General features: G+C 46.1%; 1 protein-coding gene across 4 annotated transcripts in view; it reads left to right on the top strand.

The window, feature by feature from the left end:
• SYT6 (synaptotagmin 6) overlaps positions 1–15,829 on the top strand; it is a 146,016-nt gene that overhangs the window by 13,343 nt on the left and 116,844 nt on the right. For 2 of the 4 annotated variants that reach the window (XM_053393547.1, XM_053393546.1), the window contains exon 1: positions 5,944–6,182. The exons of the other annotated variants lie outside the window; for them this stretch is intronic. The gene's annotated coding sequence lies outside the window, so the exon portion shown is untranslated. Of the gene's footprint in view, positions 1–5,943; positions 6,183–15,829 lie in introns of those variants that run through there. 4 annotated transcript variants of the gene reach the window in all.

Genomic DNA, 15,829 nt, shown 5'->3' with positions numbered 1-15,829 from the left:
TCTGCGGACAGCGCTGGCTCCCGGCCTATAGAGTGAGATGAGCGCACAACCCTAGAGTCTGGCAAGACTGGCCCGTACGGGCAGGAGTACCTTTACCTTTACCTTTACCATCTTGACCACACAATGCTTCCTGGTTAAAGTTGTGCCTCCTCTAGTGCTATCTTCTCTAACTTGCATGAACCTTGAATACAAGTAGCCTAGTAGTGAGCTGTCTAGTTGAGTCATGCCATGTGGACCTAAAGACATAATGCCAGAGGGTAGCTCAGAAGACTGGCTCTTCCAAATGTCTAGATGGTGTAATTTATGCCAGAGGCAGAAATTAATTTCACTTTCATGCAGCTTTCTTCCATCCATCTTCGGGGGGTAAAGACGGTTGTTGTTTTTTAAAATAAAAAGCACGAGTAGATTAAATTTCTTTTTTGAAAAGTCCAGGTGATCAAGGTTGACTGAAGGCCACTATAACTTAATGATCAGCAAAGGCCAAGTGAGCAGTCTTTTCTCAGCCTAGATTGCAGACTGCTGGTGGCAAGGATCCATCCATAATTTCCCATTACAGGCATACAATTGCAAACCTTCCAAAAGTGTGATGTAAAATAACATATCAAACAAGAATCTGAGCCCTCAATCCCCTCCCCACAGCCCCATATACTACTTTCTCTGTAGTATTACAGTCTTATGTCTAGCCAGATTTAACCATATCCTGTAGGGCCAGGTGTACTGGCACAGCGTATGATATGCCCTATCTTTGGGGATTTAGTTTTGACAAGCGAAGCAGCAGGCCTGGGATGAATGGCATTAGACCATCAAAGTGAATCATTCTGATTCATTTTAGCCTTAGGCTCAGCATTTCAAGAGGAGATGATGTTCCCCAGGCAAAAAACTGTGATGGAGCTATATTGTGTGATGGAATCCAGACTGCCTATTCCACAAATGGAAAAGCTTCTTCCCTTCACTGAGATCCAGTGGACCTTTCTGTTGGAGATAAGGTGGTGGGGGTGAACGTCTCAGATTCCTGCTTCCCACACTGTATCACTTCATGCTGCTCTGGAAGGTCCCTCAACTATCTAGAGCAGACCTTCAGGAGACGTGAGAGAAAGGATTGCTTCCCTGCCCTCTTCACCCAGCACCAGTGAAAGAGCACTGAGTGCAGCTCTGGGTCCAAGCCAAAGGATCTTGTGGCACCCTAAAGACTGGCAAGTTTATTACAGCAGAAGCTCTTGACATGGACTATAGTATAGTAATTTGGATACCATCCCTTGACTATAGCGTAGCCATACTGTGTGCGTTGCAGAGTACATTTTGGCTGACCACGCTGAAGAGAGACAAGGCTGTAAATGTTAAACTGAATCTTCTACTTAATAGCACCAGACGTTTCTGATTACAACTCAAACCAGTGAGGAAAATGAAAGAGAAACTATGATAAACAACTCAGGATTGTTATACAGAAAGTGTGTGTGTGTGGGAAACTACTTAGAGGGAGTTTTTCTCTCTGCACAGTCGGTGTTCTTACTTATTCCAACAGTGTGTAGTGACAAATCATGTCCCCAGAGCCTTCTAAAACAGTAGCTGGGGCATCACAAAGTATAGGTGGCTGGACCTCCTGCTCTCTAATTCAAGTACTGGTGGGTGGGACCCATGCAGTTGGTCCTGCGCTCATGGGTCCCAATTCCAAACACTACTGTTTGCATGGGACAAAGCTGTAGAAATGAGGCTTCCCTAAGAAGAGCCCTTCTGTCCCCATGGTGTCCAATCAAATGATTAGGTGGGGATGCTGCTTCCCAGAGTGGCCATCACATGCCACCAGGGAACCCACAAGCAGGGCACGAAGGCAATAATGCTCTCCTTTGTTGCTAGCTAGCAACGGATATATTCAGCATCCTGCTTTTGAACATTGAGGTTGCATATCTTGCCTGATTGCCATTGCTAGACTTACCCTCCATGAACCCCCTTTCGCAAGCATCTAAATTACCATGCCCTTAGCACATCTTGCACTAGCAAGTTCCATAAATTACTTACGTTTCGTGCAAAAAAGAACACCCTTTTGTCACTCCTGAATCTTCTGCCATTCAGTTTCACTGGGTGACCCTGAGTTCTAGTATTATTTGAGGGGTGTGTGTGAGAGAGAACTTCTCTTTATTCTTTTTCTTCACTGCATTCATAATTTTATAAACCTCCACTGTAGGCATACTGTGGATGTGATGTGTGTGTCCTTAAATCTAATATCAGAAGCATCCAAAACATAGCAGGTAACATGAATGGATAATCGTGGCTGCAGAGTATACTTACAAATTACCTCCGGAAAAATGTAAAGGGAAATTCATTCTGATATTTCAAACATGGAAATGTACTTGGTATGTAAAGGAGACCTCGGGGATGCTTGTTCCTTGCCCTGTCTCCATTCCACAATGTCTCTGAAGGATAGTTCAAAAAGCCAGCCTGTTTCCTTTGTCATCAGTCACACATGTAGCATTTGGTATGTAGCTGCCATGGTGTGTGAGGCCCATTTCCTGAGGCTTTGCCAAGAGCACTGATGGGAAATGCTGATTGATCTGAGCACCAGCTTTTACATTCTGATTAGGTACCTGCTTCCATTCCAGATAATGAGCTACTCTCTGGGGGTCTGATATGTGCAGACGTGGTCCTGCTATAAAACTACCCAGAATGGAGCTGTTCTGTGGTCATTTAAGTTTCTTTTACACTCCTATTGCTCTCTTCAGTGGCCAAAGTGATGCTCTGGATTGATAGGCGGCTTCTGTACCGACAATAATTGTCTATTGATTTCACACTTTATTGCTGCATCTCCTGTTGCAGTTTGGATGCCTCGTGCAATGCTAGGCACACTGCTAGACTCAGCTTTACCTTACAAAAAAGGCTCTACAACAGGGGCTGGCAACATTTGTTCTGCCAAGGACTGCATTCCCTGGTGTGTGTGTGTGTGGGGAGAGAGAGAGAGAGAGAGAGAGAGAGAGAGATGCCAGGGGCTGCATTTTGGTTGTGAACAGAGCTCCAGCCAGGAGTAGGAGGGCTCAGAGCAAACAGTGGGAAGTCCACCCCCTCCTCTCTCTGAAAATCTATTCTGTCTCTCTTTTCCTGACCACCAGTGGGCTGCTAGGAAAGGGACAGAACAGTATTGCCAAAGGTCCAAACTGCTCACTTGCAGAGGGCCAAAGTAGGCCGAGAGTTAGGATGTGGGGGAAATTCAAGTCAGTTTGTATTCAAAAGTGAAACTACCCAATTCACACTTTCTGAATCAGTACACAGACTGAAACAGCCATTTTCTGAAATTCACACTTTTCTGAATTTTGCAATGCAGATCTCCCACCAGGTAATAAGTACAAAACGCATATACTCGGGTAAAGAGTGCATATACTAGTGAAAATAACGTATTTAGGAAACATTGCTTTGCAAATATATGTATACTTAAGACGCATTACAAACTTAGATTTGGAGAAATTTGCACTAAAATGCTGAAGTTTCACGAGGACTTTAAAAAAAAAAAAGTTTGCAAACTGATGTGAACATATGGACCAAATTTAAGACTGGAAAAGTGAGAAACTGAGAGAAAGTGAAATTGACAGAATTACCCATCTCAAGCCAAAAGCCGCATAAAATTAGACAAAGGGATGAAGGATTCCCAGCTATGCTCTAAAAGGTGCCCAGTGCCCAGCCAAAAATGTCCTCAGGTGAAATTGGCTTGCATGATTACTGAAGCTACAAAAAGCTCTTCACCCCCTCCATAGGTCTTCAATGTGTAAAAAGCAGTGCTTTTTTTGGTAAGCCCTTTCCCAGGGATTTGTGGCTGTGTTGCTGCAAGAGAAAGAAGGGGAGAAATTTGCTTTGGCTTGCATTTTAATGTGAACCTGCTTAATTTTTGTGGGGTAACCAGCCACATGTAAAAAACATACTTAAGTTTACACACACCAAATGTTGCATGGATTGTCCCATAATCTCAACATGATAGTTTGGTCTTGTGAGTTGCTCCCCCAAAGCACCAGGATGCCCAAAGATGTTGCCTCATTACCATTCACTCTACTGATGGCGTGTTTCCGTTTCACTCTTCCAGGACCGAATGCTGGAATTTCCTTTTAGGGATCACCCTGAAATGCCAGCTAGGCGCTATTTTCAAGAGCTATATTAAGGTTTGTTCTGACCAGTGGAGGGAAGTTGGTTTTTGCAGTATTAAAAGTGAATCAGCTTGTTTGCAGAACAAGACAGTCATTTCTGGGTGGAGTGAACTGAGTTAATGACTTTCTGTTAATATCCTCTGCAAGCACATTCCTTATGCCCTGTGGCATTGCAGCTGCAAGGTTCATAAAGGCTCCCAAAAGTCTTTTTTTCTGAACATTGCACTTTCCCACTTGAGGTTTAAATTGACACCCATGATTATTGGTCTGCAATCATATATAGGACCCAATGCTGTGGTTTCATCAGTTGAACACACTCTACAGTGGTTAGACTAGGATTTGAGAAGCCAGGGTTCAAATTCCCACTGGAATAGCACAGTAATCACAGTCTGAACATAAAAGCTAAAATAGTGAATTTTAGCACAACTAACTTACACTGGGAGGTGGGGCAAGGGAGGGGAATTGGAGATGGTTGGAATGTGGCCAATGGAATGGATAGTATGGATGCAATAATGTGAGAGCCTTGGGGGCAACACCACAGAACTACTGATAAAGTCCAATATAAATACAAATATAAATAGAGATTCACTATTAATGAGTCAACAACATGTTGCTACATACATCTGTAATGGAACAGCAGCTATGAACAGCTACTCAGAAGTCAGCCTCACTAGGTTTGTTGAGGTTTCTGTCAAGTAAATGTATGGAGGTTCATTTTAGTACAAAAGACCAATACAGCTACTGCTCAGGAAAACATGTGACAAGAATTCCTTTCTGAGTTTACACACACCTCCCCCAAGGCCAACAATTTTCTCTCAGACAGCTTCTTTTCTAGAAATCATACAATGGGGCGGGGAACCCTTCAATTTCTGATACTACATAGAAGGAAGGCACACTTTTAAAAGCCAGGAGAAATAAGGAGGAAATGAATGGGATAGGAAAAGGAGGGAGCTTTGGCAGCCCTCACAAGTTGCATAAAATTGAGGTCAGGGGATGCAATAGAGCCAAAAAATGATTTGGCTAATATACATGACTTTCCTTTTTGCTGTTCAGGTTCAAATTTTGTGGACTGTCTTGGATGGAAATTAGTTACGTACTTGCAAGTCATACCATTAAAAGAACTTATTTGTAAGACCACAAAAGGAGTACAGTGGTTCCTAGGTTTAAGAACTTTCCTGTTTAAGAATGATTCGGTTTACGATCTCCTCAAAACCCGAAATAGTGTCCCGGTTTGAGAACTTTACCTCAGTCTAAGAATGGAATCCAGGGCACTGGCAGCGGGAGGCCTCATTAGGGAAAGCACGCCTTGGTTTAAGAACGGTTTCAGTTTAAGAACGGACTTCCGGAACGGATTAAGTTCATAAACTGAGGTACCACTGTAATACGTTAGTAGAATGAAGCCACTAATGGGACCTGCAGGGTTAGTTGTAGGGAATTATATTTTTAGAAATAAGTGTATAAAATGATGACTTATGACAAGTGAGTAACCATGTTAAAAGTGTTAAACAATATTTAGAGACAATAATGCGGCTTCTGATATAATCAGCACGTGTCTGAAGGTGTCTTCGAAAACTGGCTGTGTGTAAAAGCTATCAATCAAGTCCTCTCAAAGAATGGTATAAATGCACAATTCCAGTACCCAACATTATGCTTCTAAATGCAGCAGTTCTTTTATTGCCTAACTTACAGAAATATCTGTGTGGGTATCAAGGCAAAATAGAAGTACTGGGCTGAAAACAGGTAGTGAGCTTGTGTAAATGATTTGCACACACAGAAATGTGTGTGCATGCGCGTTTATGCCCAGATGTGAGCTGAAAGCTGGCTGGCTGCATCACTCCCTAGGCAGTGTACAGAGAGGCTGATCAGATTTGTAGACTTTTTGTGCATGTGGACCTCTGAGCCGACTCCAGTGTAGCTGCAGTCACCTCATGCCTAGTCGAGGAACAGAATCTCAAACTCCATAGAAACACACAGTCCCTATCTCTGCTGCTAATTGCATATGTGGAGCAGACTGAGGAAGGTGCCAGAGAGCTGGGCTCGGGAACAGAAGCCTGCCTGGTAAGTGAAAGCTCACAAAGTTGCTTTCTTTATTTCTGTTTCCCTTTCATGCTGATAAGAATCCTCTCCTTCCCTTTGCTGACTGTGCCTCAGAAGCTGGTGCAGCTTTGGGGCTGAGACGTGGATTTTTGCTTTCAGATATTTTTCGCCGAGGCAGAGACACCCAGCATGTGCTTATGCCTACTTCGAACCAGAGCAAAGGCTTTCTCCATTGTTTTGCAGAATGCAACTGACAAGCTGCTGATTTCCCCTCTTTGCAGATGTTTGCTCTTTAGCATCTTTTTTTTGCTTCGCAAAACTACTGCTGGAGCAGCGTGTGTGTAATTCTCATCACAGATAGATTGATGTGCACATGTGAGCCTGTTAATCTCATTTCCCCATATGATTGCTCATTTAACTTTCTGTTTGAGTCCATGCTTCCTTTAATATACCCCCCTCCGCTTTAATGTTTTCACTGTTTACATTTCTGGGTGTTATCCTGTACTACTTCTCTTTTTGCCTTCTTTGTGTGCCTTCTTGCACTGCCAAGCGCTGATGTTTCTGCTCCCCCCACCCCACCTCCCACCCCCGCCGCAATTCCATATCAGACCCTGAGATCAGTGTAATTTCTATCTGGGAATTGTGGAAGCCCCCAACTTGATTATTTAAGAGATCTAATCCTTTTGCTTTGTTGAACTCATGGATATAATCGCCAACAATAATAATCGTAATCTGGGTTGGGGAAAGATAGGGCTTTGTCTGTTGCACGCTCTCTGCTTAATTATACTTAAACACTGCAAAATCATATCCTGTTGGGACTGAGAAGCGGGGAGGAAGGGGGGAGCTATTGTGGAAGAGATTTCACATGGGCTGGAGATAACTCTCTCGGGAGTGGTAAGCACATGGAAGCCAGCGGATGCTAATTGGTGCTACCTTGAAATTGAGTTCCATTTGTTATGCTACAGCATGTTAGTGTTTGACAACATTGTAGAAAACTGAGCAGCCAGCACGGCAGGCTGGGTGCCAGGAGCCCAGCTCTTAGCACAAGCGGTCTTCAGGATATTGCTCTGGACGGAATCCAGGGTGTTTGTTCCCCCAGGTGAAGTGCAAAAATTCTACGCTGTTCTAAGTGCTTAGAAATCTTAGGAATCTGATCATGTAAAACCCCCCCACCTATTCTTCGTAAACTTGGAAGGAGATGCAGATCTGCACTTTAAATTGAATCAATAGACCAGTCCATCAATTGCTTTCTTAAATTTCCTCCCCCCTCCTCCTCCCCCATCAAGTGGTGCAGCTCTTCTGTCAGATGCATGACCCAGAATTACCTGACCCGAGCGTTGAACCTGATCACTGTAGCTGTTTGGTTTAATGGGATTTTATGGTGCATGGCATTCTGTGACTTGGGTCACTGGTGGAGAGGCAGCGGGGGGTGGGGTGGGGGAGAAGGTGCTTGCCATTTGCCTGCAAAATCTCTGGGATCAGAGACTTATGCATGCCTGTGAAAATGGTTGCTGTGCATTACATTCTAAGGGTGAGACTGAAGGCTGAAGCCTTATCCTTGCCAGGGAATCGTTTGCCTGCGTCCCCAGGGCCGAAGAGAGAGAGCAAAAAGCACCAGGAAAGATTCTTCTTTGGAGAAAAAAGTTTTATTGAAATCTGTGCACAGAGGTGGCCAGTGGGATCGTTCCCAAAAGACTGGCCCATAGATACAAATAAACAAGCATCTTTATACCTGAGAGTCTGCCCATCTCTTCCCACCTCTTCAAATTCTCCAATCAGCTAGCAAGGTTAAGCTTATTTCCTTATATGGCATATGGCTAGCTAAACGCCCCTCCTTCCCTTGTTCGTGTGTTCTTCTCTTGCGTTACTGCAGCAAAGAGCATGTGCAGAGAGTAGTTCCTGGTTTGCAGAGCTCAAGTAATTGCAAAGAGGAAGTAGCTCACAGCTTGCAATTGCGGTTTTTGCTAGCTGCTTAACCACAAAAGCAGAAGTTAGCTTAGGTGCAGATAGTATTGAGATTAACCCTTTCAATTCCCTCCTCTTCTTTTGGACAACCTATCTCCTAGGTTCGTCCTGGTCTCTTGGGTTTATAATCCTGGGGGAGAACAATAAGGGCCATGATATTTTATTTTTATTTTTTGCATCACACCTTGTAAGCATTGCACCAAGCAGGGTATACAGAGGCAAAGAAGCAAAAGGATTAATAGCGGCCCTGCTAATAATACCACAATATGCCTGAGCCAACTGCCATGAGGCAGCCAGAAATATAACCAACCCCATAGATCACCTCCTGTAGTTTTCAGCGGGTTCCTGGCTATCATTGTTTCCATGTGATCAATGGTGGCTGAAATGCTGACATTATTATCTGGGACATATCTATTTTATTGCTGAAGGGCCCACTGATACTCGTGCTCTATCAGCTGCCTTGCTTTTTGGGAGGTTGTGTCCCACCTCTCTGAGGAGGAGCCTATTATCTTAACCAATTTTCCCACCTGTCCTTGTGGATGCTTAATACTCTCATGATTTCTTCCCAACACACTGTATCCGAAAGGGGCTTCTCCCTCTACATACATTAACATATACCCACAGGAATATATATCCACCCTTGCAGAGGCCTGACACACAGAGTGACTATATCAAAGAGTTCTGGCGGTGCCTTAAAATTTGCTGGGAAAAAAGTCTCTACGTTGGGGACGCTGCCCGCGGGCGTCCCTCCCATCCACTTGTCCAGCAGGGCGGTTGTCTGGCGCTCTTCTGGAGATGGTTAGCTTCAGAGGATCATCAGGATTTGGTGTAACTGTCCAATCTAAAATAGCCTTCTTCACTTAAGTGTGGTGGACCCAAGGGGTGAGGTAACAGCAGTGGGCCTGGGTCCACCTGTTAAGAAAGAGACAAAATCTCGGGAGAGTTACTGCACATAATTATCAAACTGCACATTTTGACTAGCATGGGGGGTTATTGCAAAACTGAGTGGACAAAGGCTGGTCCATTGTCAGATCCTATTGACCTAGGTAGTCCATAGCGGGGAATGATCTCCCTAAGCAGGCACCTGGTTACTTCAAATGCCTTTTCAGTTCTGGTGGGCCAGGCTTCAACCCATCCTGTATACGTGCAGATCGCCACAAGCAGGTAGCGGTATAGTCCACAGCGGGGCAATTCAGTGAAATCCACAACAAGGTCTTCCATGGGTGCAGTTCCACTATGCTGAATCCCCGGGGGAGCCAAGGGTCCGGTTCTGGGATTATTCTTTTGACATAGCGGGCACTTCCTGGAAATCTGGGCTGCCAGTTGATAAAGGTGGGCTATGTAGAAGCACTGCTTCAGCTGTCTGGTTGTGGCATCTGGTCCCATGTGGGTGGACTCATGGTATCTCTGAGTAATCTGCCGAGAAAGGGACTCTGGAATCCATATTCTGTCATCATGAGTAAGGTACCATCCTTCTTTGGACATGGTCAGCCCCTGGGCATCTGCAGTGTCCCTCTCCTTTTGGTGTATATTGGCTTATCAGCGGTGTTCAAGATCCTTCCAGGGACCAGTGCTCCAATAACTGACGCGGGAGCTGGTTCTCGGGCTGCTTCCTTGGCCACCCTGTCTGCTAGTCGGTTTCCTCTGGCCACTTCTCCTAGTCCAGTTTTGTGTCCATAACAATGGATAACTGCCACTGCCTTGGGCTCCCATACAGCATCCAGAAGGTTCAATAAGGCTTGTGGGTGGGCCACCTGGTTTCCTCTGGAGGTAAGCAAACCTCTTTCCTTCCATAAGGCTCCATGGGCATGTAAAGTCAGAAAGGCATACTTAGAGTATAAATGTTTATCTTCTGTCCCTTTGCTAGGGTCAGGGCTCTGGTGAGCGCTGTTATTTATGCCAGCCGGGCCGACGTTCCAGGCGGGAGTGGCTGCACTTCGATCACTTGGTCTTCCAAGGCTACCACTGCATAGCCTGCCTTCCGCTGTCCAGCCTTAACAAAGCTGCTTCCATCCACAAATCATGAAGGCCAGTGGGGGTTTGCTTCATCTTTGAGGTCAGGCCTGCTAAAATATTCTTCATCATCTTTGCTTGGGAGAGGAAATACGTACCCTTCATGTCAAGCAGAGCTGGGACTGCATGCGGGGTCACACAAACAGTGTCTTGGCCAAAAATAAATTTGTCTGCTTTGTTCAGTAGGGTGGCTACTGCCACAACTGCTCTCATGCACGGCGGTAAGCCTTGTTCTGTAGGCGTCAGGCGCTCAGATAGGTATGCCACTGGCTGTTGCCAGCTTCCCAATTTTTGGCACAAAACGCCTTTCGCCGTCCCTTGGTCCTCATCCACGAATAGAGTAAAGGGTTTCTCAGGGTTTGGGATGCCAAGCGCTGGGGCTTGCTGTAGTGCCTTCTTCAAATCCACGAAGGCTTGCTGTTGTTCTGTGCTTCAAACAAAGGGGTCTCTCTCAGTTCCTCTGGTTGACTCATGTAGAGGCTTGGCAATGATGCTGTAATTAAATATCCATATCCTACAAAATCCTGCAGACCCCAGAAAGTCACGGAGTTCTCTGCAGTTCTTTGGTTCTGGTATCAGGATAATAGCCTGCTTCCTTTCTTCACTGGTAACAAAAGGGTGTTCCACTGTGATTGGCATTGCCTCAAGATTCTATGTTGGAGCAGTCGCTCTAGATGCACCCACACTCCTTCAGCCGCCCTTCGTGGGATGGGATACTTATTTACTGCAACAGGATTGGCAAATGGCTTGGGCTTCACAATTATTGGTGGGATATTCTTTGCCATTCCTGGGGGGTTGCCTTCAGCCCATACCGTGGGGTTCACTTGTTCCAGAATACTGGCGGGGATGGGTCCCTCCTCTTCTTTTACCATCATGAGGCGCCAGTACTCCCTCAGGGGTGCCTCCACAACCAGTTCCCCAAGTGGCATAGTGGACATTGTGGCTTCTCCCGATGGCTTAAAGGTAATTTGGGCTTGCAACTTTACCAACAAATCTCTTCCTAATAATAGAATAGGGCATTCTCTCTTCCAGTGCCCTTCCTGTCGGCAGATGGCGCACTGATTCCTCCCCAGACGGCTTCGCCCTCCTCCCCGGGCATTTCCTCTTTTCTGAGGGGTGGGGGCGGCTGCCTGTAATGTCATCAACTTCCTTGTTTGATACTTCTCCTTTTTTCTCTGGGCCTCCTCATCTCTCTGATTGTAAGTGGTTTGAGCTATTTCTAACATCCATTGCAGCCCATGGTCGATGCACCCCTCAGGCTTCTGGATTTTTTTTCTTTTGGCGAATATCGGACGCTGCCTGAGCTACAAAGGCAGCCTTTATAATGGGGCGTTGGCAATATCATCTGGGTTCTCCTCAAAGGTAGGGTTCTAATTTCTCCAATTGCACACATCAGCACTTGAAAAAGGCACATGTTGGACTGTAATCAGTGCATGGTGGTGCTTCCCCACCCTGTCCTGGGGGGGGGCCTGGTGGGTCATATACTCTGCGTAGAGGCATCATTGCAGTCCCACCTTTTTCTGTGCCTTATGGGACTTATGGAGGGACGCCCTGGTTGCTACTTCTATCCATTTCTCTCGCATTTCTTCCCTTGTGTTGGGGAACATCCTGCTGCTGCCAACAAATGGGAACTAACATCCACTTCTTTCGCATAGGGTTGTACATACTGTTGCAATCTCAATTGTCTGATACTGTGTCCACATTTTTCCTTTCTTTGCTAACTCAATTAGTCCCTTCATAAACTCCTCATCATCCTCTTCCTCTTCACTCTCTAATTCATCAACCTTGGAGGGTTCAGGCTGAGGTCCGGCTCCTCCCTGGTCCTGGGGCCCTGGGCCTGGGGGATTCGCTAGAGGGGCAGTTGGTGGAGCATAGGGTGGCGGCGGTTTAATGACTTCCCCCTCTTCTCCTTCCGGCTCTGGTATCACCGGGGGCTTTTCTGACTTCCCTGCCGGTTGGACTGCACAAATTGTATTTTGTGGGGCGTCGCCTCGGCAGGCTTTCAGCCACGGTGGATTCTTTTCTACATTGGTTTTCCAGGTAGAAATATAAGGGATCTGGTCTGGGTGGACGTTCAAGATATTTTGATCTTCATCCTCTCTCTTCTCAATTTGAACCCAATCATCATGCTTCGTAGCTGCTTTCCAGTTGGTTAAAAAGCATTTCAGAGGACTACGTTAGCTTGCCCCAGACCCCATTTTTCTTCAGATACTCCGCTCCTAACCGGGCTTAAGATCCTTTCACACACCAACCACTACAGGCTGTGACTTGGCGAACTCGCGTTGCTAAGAAATGCACAGCCCTGCAATCGCTCGGCCAAGGGGACGCTAAGCCCCGGCCCACACTTGACAATTCAACCACTGGAGTATCTGACTTGCAACATACAAAACACACCCCAATATAATTCCAACATGCAACACACAAAACACACCAAAATAATTCCAACATGCAACACACAAAACACACCAAAATAATTTTCCCTCTGTTTCCCCTTTCCCCAACCTTACTGGCGGCACTCTACTGCCACCTCTGTTTCCCCTTTTCCCTTTTCCCGTCCCTGTCTGGCGGGGCGGCACCTTATTGCCACGGCCAGTTCCCTTGTTCCTTTTCTGGCGGCACTCTACTGCTCACAGCCAGACCCTTTATCCCTTTTCTGGCGGCACTCTACTGCTCACAGCCAGGTGAAGCTGTCCAGGCTTCCTACCACGCCCTTTCCCTTAGGGCTTACCTGTTCCGCTGCGGACCCCTCCTTCGGCCGTCCTCTTTTCTCCCTCGACCAGGTGTCTCACTCCGGAGCGGTGTGGCCGGCTCCCCCCACGAACAGGCAGGGGTGCGCACTTGGAGCCGCGAACGCCGGTCCGGGGCTGTTCACCTAGGTCGGGCCTGGCCCTCCCCGGCCCCCTGGGGTGGGGCAATTCCCGGCCAACGCACCAAAATGAAGGCTGAAGCCTTATCCTTGCCAGGGAATCGTTTGCCTGCGTCCCCAGGGCCGAAGAGAGAGAGCAAAAAGCACCAGGAAAGATTCTTCTTTGGAGAAAAAAGTTTTATTGAAATCTGTGCACAGAGGTGGCCAGTGGGATCGTTCCCAAAAGACTGGCCCATAGATACAAATAAACAAGCATCTTTATACCTGAGAGTCTGCCCATCTCTTCCCACCTCTTCAAATTCTCCAATCAGCTAGCAAGGTTAAGCTTATTTCCTTATATGGCATATGGCTAGCTAAACGCCCCTCCTTCCCTTGTTCGTGTGTTCTTCTCTTGCGTTACTGCAGCAAAGAGCATGTGCAGAGAGTAGTTCCTGGTTTGCAGAGCTCAAGTAATTGCAAAGAGGAAGTAGCTCACAGCTTGCAATTGCGGTTTTTGCTAGCTGCTTAACCACAAAAGCAGAAGTTAGCTTAGGTGCAGATAGTATTGAGATTAACCCTTTCAAGACCTCTCCTTTTTTTGCAAGCTAATGGAGACAAAAGGCATAACAAACAACACAGGAACAGAGCCTCCTCCTCGCTCATCCAGCTGAGCTCAAGTGACAGCTCCAGCTCTGCTTCACAGACAAAGAGCATTACCAGGGCACGCAATGATGATTCTTCACTTAAGGGCTTGAGATGCAACAAGGGATTAAGGAAAGTGCCACCCCCAGTTCCCATGGAGGGTGGAGCCTTTCCCCCATCAATGGATGGCAAAAAGCCAGTTTAAATAATGATGATGCTGTTCCCTAGAGAGAACAGTAGCAGAGGAGGGCAAGGCTCCTGCACCTTTTATTAGTTGTGCAGAAGATGCGATTTTAACAGTCAGTGGTAAGAAAAACTTCACTTGCTGACACGTCTTCTTCTGCACTCTTTCTAAAGGAACTGATGTGCTGTTTTTCTCTAGACACCTGATCACTCTACTGACCCAGTAAGTACTTTTCACGGTGCTGGCCCTACACTTAGGCAAAGGGAGGAAGTCACCTCAGATAGCTGATTATGGGAGACATGAAAAGACAGCAAATGGACAAGTTGTCAGTAGTGTTATTACAAAACACTTGTAGAATTTTCTGTCTCAGGTGACAAAACAATTTAGCTGATGTTACACCTTACTTTGGAGAGGGGGACACCATTTGCTGCTCCACCTCAAACACCAAAATGTCTTGGGCCAACCCTGACTTCTTAGGACCTTGGAGATTCTTGAATTTGACAGACAGGATGAAGGATCAGTTAAATCTGATGAAGACATACTCTGAATGCCTTACCCCTAGGATGCCTTATCACTATGGGCATTGTACTGGGCTGCTCAACATGGCCTGATTGGTTGACCTTTTCTCCCACACTGCAGTCATACTGATAGGTCTTCAGTTAGGCCATTTTAAAAAAACCCCAGTGTGTTTTAAAAAAGGTTTCTTCAATACAGTACCAAAAGAAAAATCAGTGTAAGAGCTATAGCAATGCTAGCAATGCAGGATAAATGGGTACTCTCTGTTTAGAAACAACAGGAACTTATGCCTTTGGCATACACCCCGAAGGCATTTATTATAATAGTCAGAGTTTTGAACCAGAAAGACAAGTGCTCTTGAGGAGTAATCACAGGTGGTGTGAGGGCTGCCCCCTGTCTTTCCTAAATTACACCTTTGAGGCTCATCATCTTTCCTGTCTCTTCTTTCTTAGCAATGGTTTGGTGCCTTTCATAGCAACGTGACAGCTTTCCACATAATTCACCTCCTTGCCAGGCCAGGAAAAGCTTTACTTGAGATTTCAACCTGCCACACACCTGTTAAAGGCACAAAAAAGCCCTTCAAGGACAAATAACTCTGGACAACCAAAAGTTCTTTCCAGCTTTCTCTGGGGTGTAGGATTGGGGTTAGGTTCCCAGGCTTGATGCTGGGAATGTAAGAAAGAAAGAAAGAAAGAAAGAAAGAAAGAAAGAAAGAGTGAGCTTTGGTGGCTAAACCCCATTAGATCTTGTATTGAGGTACAGTACTGGAAAGAACTGAAATCATTGATCCTGAGTCACAAATTGTATAGTACTGAGGCATTAATGAATTCATAGTAATAATTCCCTCTAATTGCAAAGACAGTAAATCTGTACAGACCAGCAATAGGGCTGTATCCTAGCTTTGGCCCAAACCTGGATCCCAGACTGAAATAGGCCGCTTCAGGCTCAGGCTGGATTGAGTTGACTGCCCCGGATCAATCCAGGTCAGCTCAGCTCAGCTCAGCTCAGCTCAGCTCAGCTCAGCTCATCCAAAGTGACGTGGAGCTGTCAGGAGGTGGGGCAGTCAGGCAGCTGCAGGGGTCAGGAAGGAGAAGGAGAAACAGGCAGCCCCCACAAGGTTTAGGGCACTGAAACAAAGCCACTCATCGACAAGATAAGGGTGTCTGTATAGATGGCTTTTTTAAGAGCCTAAAACTTCCCCCAACAAGACTAGTGCATGTATGAAGTCCACCTGTTGGAGCAGAACTGGTTAGAATCAGTGACAAAAGAGAGAAATGGTGTCAACGCAGTGGGTAGAGTGCTGGATTAGGGTCTGGAAAACATGAGTTCAAATCTTCACTCAGCCATGAAGCTCTTGGGTCAGTCAGCTTCTCTCAGCCTAACATACCTCACAGGTTGGGAGGATGAAATGGGCAGGAGGAGAACCATATAGACCACCTCAGGCTCCTTCGGAAAGGAAAGGTGGGATAGAAATGTAACAATAAATAAATTACAGCAAGTGGA

This window comes from Podarcis raffonei, chromosome 6 (assembly GCF_027172205.1).
Source record: "Podarcis raffonei isolate rPodRaf1 chromosome 6, rPodRaf1.pri, whole genome shotgun sequence".
NCBI classification, from domain to species: domain Eukaryota; kingdom Metazoa; phylum Chordata; class Lepidosauria; order Squamata; family Lacertidae; genus Podarcis; species Podarcis raffonei.
The sequence above is the reverse complement of the archived record's forward strand: the minus strand, read 5'-3'. Positions and strand labels throughout refer to the sequence as shown.